General features: G+C 45.4%; 1 protein-coding gene and 1 non-coding gene across 3 annotated transcripts in view; one reads left to right on the top strand and one right to left on the bottom strand.

The window, feature by feature from the left end:
- CHST11 (carbohydrate sulfotransferase 11) overlaps positions 1-6,000 on the top strand; it is a 232,233-nt gene that overhangs the window by 35,384 nt on the left and 190,849 nt on the right. The gene's annotated exons all lie outside the window — the stretch shown is intronic.
- Positions 4,571-4,702, bottom strand: LOC126023181 (small nucleolar RNA SNORA51). Its single transcript, XR_007500386.1, has one exon. It is a non-coding gene; the product is annotated as a small nucleolar RNA SNORA51 (small nucleolar RNA).

Consider the following 6,000-nt stretch of genomic DNA (forward strand, 5'->3'; position numbering starts at 1 on the left):
TTTCAATGGATGAAACAGAAAGTTAGAAGGAGTTTCAGGGAAGATAGTCAGCCTTCCTTCATTGTGTTGCTGTCGAGTTTTCTTTATTTGTGGCCTTGTGGGAGCCCCAGAGAGTTTATTTAGTGACATCTGTTTATCTGCACCTCTAGTGTTTGCTTGTGAGGTCTGAGGGCCCCTGTCCTCACCTTCACATAAGTTGGGACTCAGAGAAGTTTTTGCAGTTAATTTAAGGTAACAGTGCTAGACAGCAGAAGTAACATAGCGGTTAAGGCACTTGCCTTACATGGAGCTAACCCTGGGATGATTCCCAGTAGCACATGGTTCCTCAGTATCTCTGGTGAAGCCCCGGAAGAGTGCTGGGGTAACCTGGTAAATCTTAGCACCATGGGTTGGGTGCAGCCCCCCACGTACTCCTGTGCAGCAACTCATCCCCAATCCTCTGGTCTTGAACCACTGACCCAATTGGTTGGAAGCCCTAGGACAGGCACCGTGCCTGCTGGGGTCTTAACATTGTTTCGTGGGCTGCACCCTGCCCCTACACCCCAGGGGTGGTGTAATCCAAGTTACTGAGGAGAGGATCTCAGGGTGGGGTTGCTGCTCGTTCACACCACAGTCTCTTTCCCCTCTAAGTGCATAGTTGCTGGGATGTTTTGCTAGAGCAGCTTCTTGCCAGGTGCAGCTTAGAGGCAGGAACTGCATGGTGCTTGGGGGCTTGGGGCCTTCTCTTGGGGCTCTTCTGAGATGGCCCAGCTGAGACTCTGAGGGTGGGAGAGCTGGGAAGTTTTGTACCTTGCTCTGCCTGCTGTTTTTGGCTTGGACTGAGGGTACTCAGCTCTCCGCATTGTGGCCTGCAGAATCTGAAAGTTTAGGGGTGAAGGGACCAGGCTGTGGGGTACTGGGTGTATATTTGCCTATTTAATTAGGTAATGATCAGGCGAGAGGAGCCTCTGCAGGAAGTGGTATCTTGATGATACTCTTAGCCATGGGGGGGGGGTGGACAGGCCCCCCCTAAACAGGAAGTGTGGGTTGGAGGAGAAAAAAGCAAAAACCCATCCTAACTCATGACTGTATCTTTCCTTTTGCAAAAATGATGCTGCTTATAGTTATACATGTGCTAATACATACATACCCATGCATACATACTCAGGGACATAGTCATACAATACACACAAATGTGCATATGTACCCTCACAGGAATACCTACACACAAATAAACTCAAACATGCCTACAATGCACACTTTTGCACAGATGTACATATTCATACATGCACATTCACATGCATGGACACACTTCCTCAGGGGTCACTGCTAGTAATGCTGTGGTGCTGGAGACACTGAGATTGACTACATGCAAGGCAAGTATTTTACCTCTTGTACTCTCTCTGTTTCTCCAATAAGTATTTTTATAAAACATTTTTGTTTATATTGGGGTTGGCTGTTCTTAGAGCTTACTTCTGGCTCTGCACTAAGGGTTCACTCTTGGTGGGCTTGGGAGAGGTGGCAATTGAACCCAAGTTGACTGTGTGCAACCTACTATATTATCACTTTGACCCCTAAAACAAATCCTTGAAGTTGTGTTATTTTTTTGATACAAAACAGGGATAGTGGTAGGGTTTGAGAAGGCAGTGATGAGGCTGGAATACTGCCAGGTATGGACCAAAAACAGAAAAAAAATAAAGAAAAAAACAAGATTGGGAAGTCATTTGTTCTGAATTTTGGAGTGAAACAAAATACAGAAATTCTAATATTAGAGCATTAGGGATATGTTGAGACTCACTTTTGGCCCCCACAATTTCTACCAGATTTTATGAGATCACCTCAGAATTAATACTAGGGGAAAAAGGGTGTGTTTATATCATGCTGCAATCCCAGGGCTGAAGTCCCTGCCTTCATTGCAAGAATTCTGGAATTGTCCCTCCCATTTTTTTTTTTTTTTAAGTGAATGCTACTCAGGAATCCCATCCATGTTGCTGTGTGGAAGAAGCAGCCAAAGGGAAGTGAGCATGGTTTAAATTAGCTGGCTTTTAGGTTTTCTGTTCAGTTGGATACGGTCAATTAGTGTCAGTATCAAGCTTGGAGCTCCTGCAATAGTGAATCTGCTAAGCACCCCCAAAGAAAATAACCAAAAAAGAAGCAAATAGCAATAACAAAGACAGCACTTTAAATGTGGGGGGCTGAAGGCAGCGGGTCCCCCCAACCCTGATACCTAGAGAAAACCACTGTGACTTAATTCTTTGGAGATCAAGGGTGATGATACCTGTCACTGTTCCATCCACTTGACAGTGGTTTGTGGCCATTTGGGTGCTGTTGCTAAGTTTTGTTCTTTGCATACTGTAGGAGAGGCCCTGACCACCTTCCTTTTCAGGATGTCAGTGGGGATGTTCAAAACAAGACTGAAGAGAAGGTACAGAACCTAAGCCTTAGGTTATCGCAGGCCGTTTGCGGCCCTACATACAACATTTTGTGGCCCTGCCCTAGAGGAATCTTTTTTTGTTTTGTTTTGTTTTAGTTGTTTGGGTCATACCCCCAATGTTCAAGGCTTACTACTGACTTTGCACTCAAGGATCACCCCGACTTTGTCTCCTGCGGCCCCCAGGTAAATTGAGTTTGAGACCCCTGCAAGAGCCTTGCAGGTGTCCTGTGCTGGTTAAATTCCTGTCACCTCACTGTCCCCATCAGCACTGCTGGGTATGACACCAAATCCTTTCTGGAGGATGAAGATAAGGAAGAAACTTAAGGTAGTTTGTCACTTTGCTTTGTGGGCCACACACACCCTGTGGTACTTAGGGTTTACTACTGGCTCTGTGCTCTGGGATCACTCTTGGTGTGACTCAGGAGATCTGTTGGGGTGCTGGGGATTGAATCTGTGCAAGACAATTTATGAGCCCTGCCCTGGCTCAGTTTCCTTCTCACTGTGGGCAGACAGACAGACTTGTGATGGAAAGATGCTGAGTGCAGGTTTTTCTCCAACAGGCAGCTTATGGTCAGTGCCCTGCTACCTTGGTGCCTGTGTTTTCCATCTTTTTTTTTTGTTTGACTTTTTTTGGGGGGGAGGGGCCACACCTGGCAGTGCTCAGGGGTTACTCCTGGCTCTATGCTCAGAAATCGCTCCTGGCAGGGTTGGGGGACCATATGGGATTAGAACCACCGACCTTCTGCATGCAAGGTAAACACCTTACCTCCATGCTATCTCTCCAGCCCCATGTTTTTTCCATCTTTGGCACTGCCCTTCCTGCCTTGGGAGTCCTCTTCCTCCCACTGGGGTGGTCCACCTGATGCCTGTATCTGGCCTCTGGGAAGGCTGGGAGAGAGTAGCACAGCAGAGGGCAGAATATGGGTGTCCATTACTTCCTGTTGGCTTTATGGTATTTGGGGGTCATGCCTGGAACAGCTGGCGATTGAACTTGAAGTCTCAAGTTGAGGTGTTAAGGTGTGTGCTTTCTCCCTAATCCATACCTACTGTTCATCTATTGCTTTCACTTTGGGTTCTCTGGCTGCAGGGGAGTCTGGGTATGGTCATTTTTTATGCTGCTGCTGCTGTTATTTTGATCTTTTAGCTTTAAAGGCTATTCATTGAGCAGTAATTTCTGCTCCCTGAAAGCTTTGTAGGTAACTGTTCCAAGTTCTTTGGATTAAAAAGAGGAGGACAGAGAGATTGTATAGTGGGTAAAGGCATTTGCCTTTCACTCAAGGACTGCAGAGCCAGGAGCAATTGCTGAGCATTATTGGGTGTGGCTCTCCAAAATAGAGATCCAACGTGTGTGTGTGTGTGTGTGTGTGTGTGTGTGTATTTGTGTGTGTGTGTGTGTGTGGTGTGTCCTTGCAGTGCCCTTTTTAAATCCTAGCTTATCCTTTAGTCCAGAGTTCTTCAATCTTTTGTTTTGTTTGTTTTGTTTTTGTGGAGTGGGATGAGTTGAGTTGCATCAAGCTGTGCTCAAGACTTACTCCTGGCTCTGTGCTTAGGGGTCCCTTCTAGTAAGGCTCAGAGAATGGAACTGAGATAACTGTCTACAAGGCAAGTACCTTAACACCTGTACTATATCTTCAGTTCCCCAAACTTGGCCTTTTTGAAGTCTTTTTTTTTTTTTTTTTTTTTTGGTTTTTGGGCCACACCCGGTAACGCTCAGGGGTTACTCCTGGCTATGTGCTCAGAAGTTGCTCCTGGCTTGGGGGACCATATGGGACACCGGGGGATCGAACCGCGGTCCGTCCAAGGCTAGCGCAGGCAAGGCAGGCACCTTACCTTTAGTGCCACCGCCCGGACCCCTTTTTGAAGTCTTTGGGTCACACCTGAAAATACTAAGGGCTCATTCCTGGTGGTACTCATGTGCTGGGGTAAAAACTGGGTTAGTCGTTTTCAAGGCAAGTGTTCTACTTGCTGTGCTATCTTCTCTAACCTTTTTTTTGGGGGGCCATACCTTGTAATACTCAGGGGTTGCTCCTGGCTCTACACTCAGGAATTACTCCTGGTGGTGCTCAGGGGACCCTATGGGATTTTGGGATTGAACCCAGGTGGGCCAGATGTAAGGCAAACATCTTACCCACTGTGCTTTCTTTTTTTTTCTTGTTCTTTTGTCCCCCAATTCACAATACAGACCAAACAAGGGCCTGTGTTGAGGTGTATATGGGGTGCATTTACTGTACCTCCTCTTTCTATACAGTCAGTGTAAAGAACACAGGCTGTGGTAAGAATTGGGAGACCTTATCTTTTCTTTTCTTTTTTGATTATGTATATATATGTATATATATATATATATATATATATATATATATATATATATATATAATCCTTCACCAGTGCAACATTCCCATGACCAATATCCCAAGTGTCCTTCTCCCCACCCCACACCGGCCTATACTCTAGACAGGCTTTCTACTTCCCTCATTCAGTCAGATTTTGTTATGATAGTTCTCAGTGTAATTATTTCTGTGATTGCACTAAACTATCCCTGTGGTGAGCTTCATGTCAGGAGCTGAACTCTCCAGTCCTCCTCTATTTTGTCTCTGAGAATCATTACACAAAAGTTTTTCATTTTTCTCAAAACCCATAGATGAGGGAGACCATTCTGTGTCTCTCTCCGTCTGCCTTATTTCACTCAGCATAATAGATTCCATATACATCCATGTATAGGAAAATTTCATGACTTCATCTCTTCTGATGGTTGCATAATATTCCATTGTGTATATGTACCATAGTTTCTTTAACCATTCATCTAATGAGGGACATCTATGCTGTTTCCAGAGTCTGGCTATTGTAAATAATGCTGCTATGAATATAGGTGTGAGAAAGGGATTTTTGTATTGTATTTTTGTGTTCCTAGGATATATCCCTAGGAGTGGTATAGCTGGATCGTATGGGAGCTCAACTTCCAGCTTTTGGAGAAATCTCCGTATCGATTTCCATAAAGGTTGGACAAGATGGCATTCCCACCAGCAGTGAATAAGAGTTCCTTTCTCTCAACATCCCCACCAGCACTGCTTATTCTCATTCTTTGTGATGTGTGCCAATCTCTGTGGTGTGAGATGGTACTTCATAGTTGTTTTGTAGTTAACCCCATCAGATAAGGGGTTAATATCCAAAATATACAAGGCACTGACAGAACTTTACAAGAAAAAAACATCTAACCCCATCAAATGGGGAGAAGAAATGAATAGACACTTTGACAAAAAAGAAATACAAATGGCAAAAAGGCACATGAAAAATGCTCCACATCACTAATCATCAGGGAGATGCAAACCAACTGTGCTTTCAGTCTGGCCCCTCTCCAACCTCTTTAAACCTGCAGAATAGGGTCTGTTCTTCATACCGTCTGCATACCTGCAGCCTCCCAAGGCAGACCAACCAGTGGTGTTCATCCTTTTACTCCTGTGGACCAGCACCACGGTGTAGAAATTCTTCTTTCCTCGGGATTAGAAGAGGGTGTGGGGCCGGGCGGTGGCGCTAAAGGTAAGGTGCCTGCCTTACCTGCGCTAGCCTAGGACGGACCGCGGTTCGATCCC

Source organism: Suncus etruscus, chromosome 11, assembly GCF_024139225.1.
Source record: "Suncus etruscus isolate mSunEtr1 chromosome 11, mSunEtr1.pri.cur, whole genome shotgun sequence".
Lineage (NCBI taxonomy): Eukaryota > Metazoa > Chordata > Mammalia > Eulipotyphla > Soricidae > Suncus > Suncus etruscus.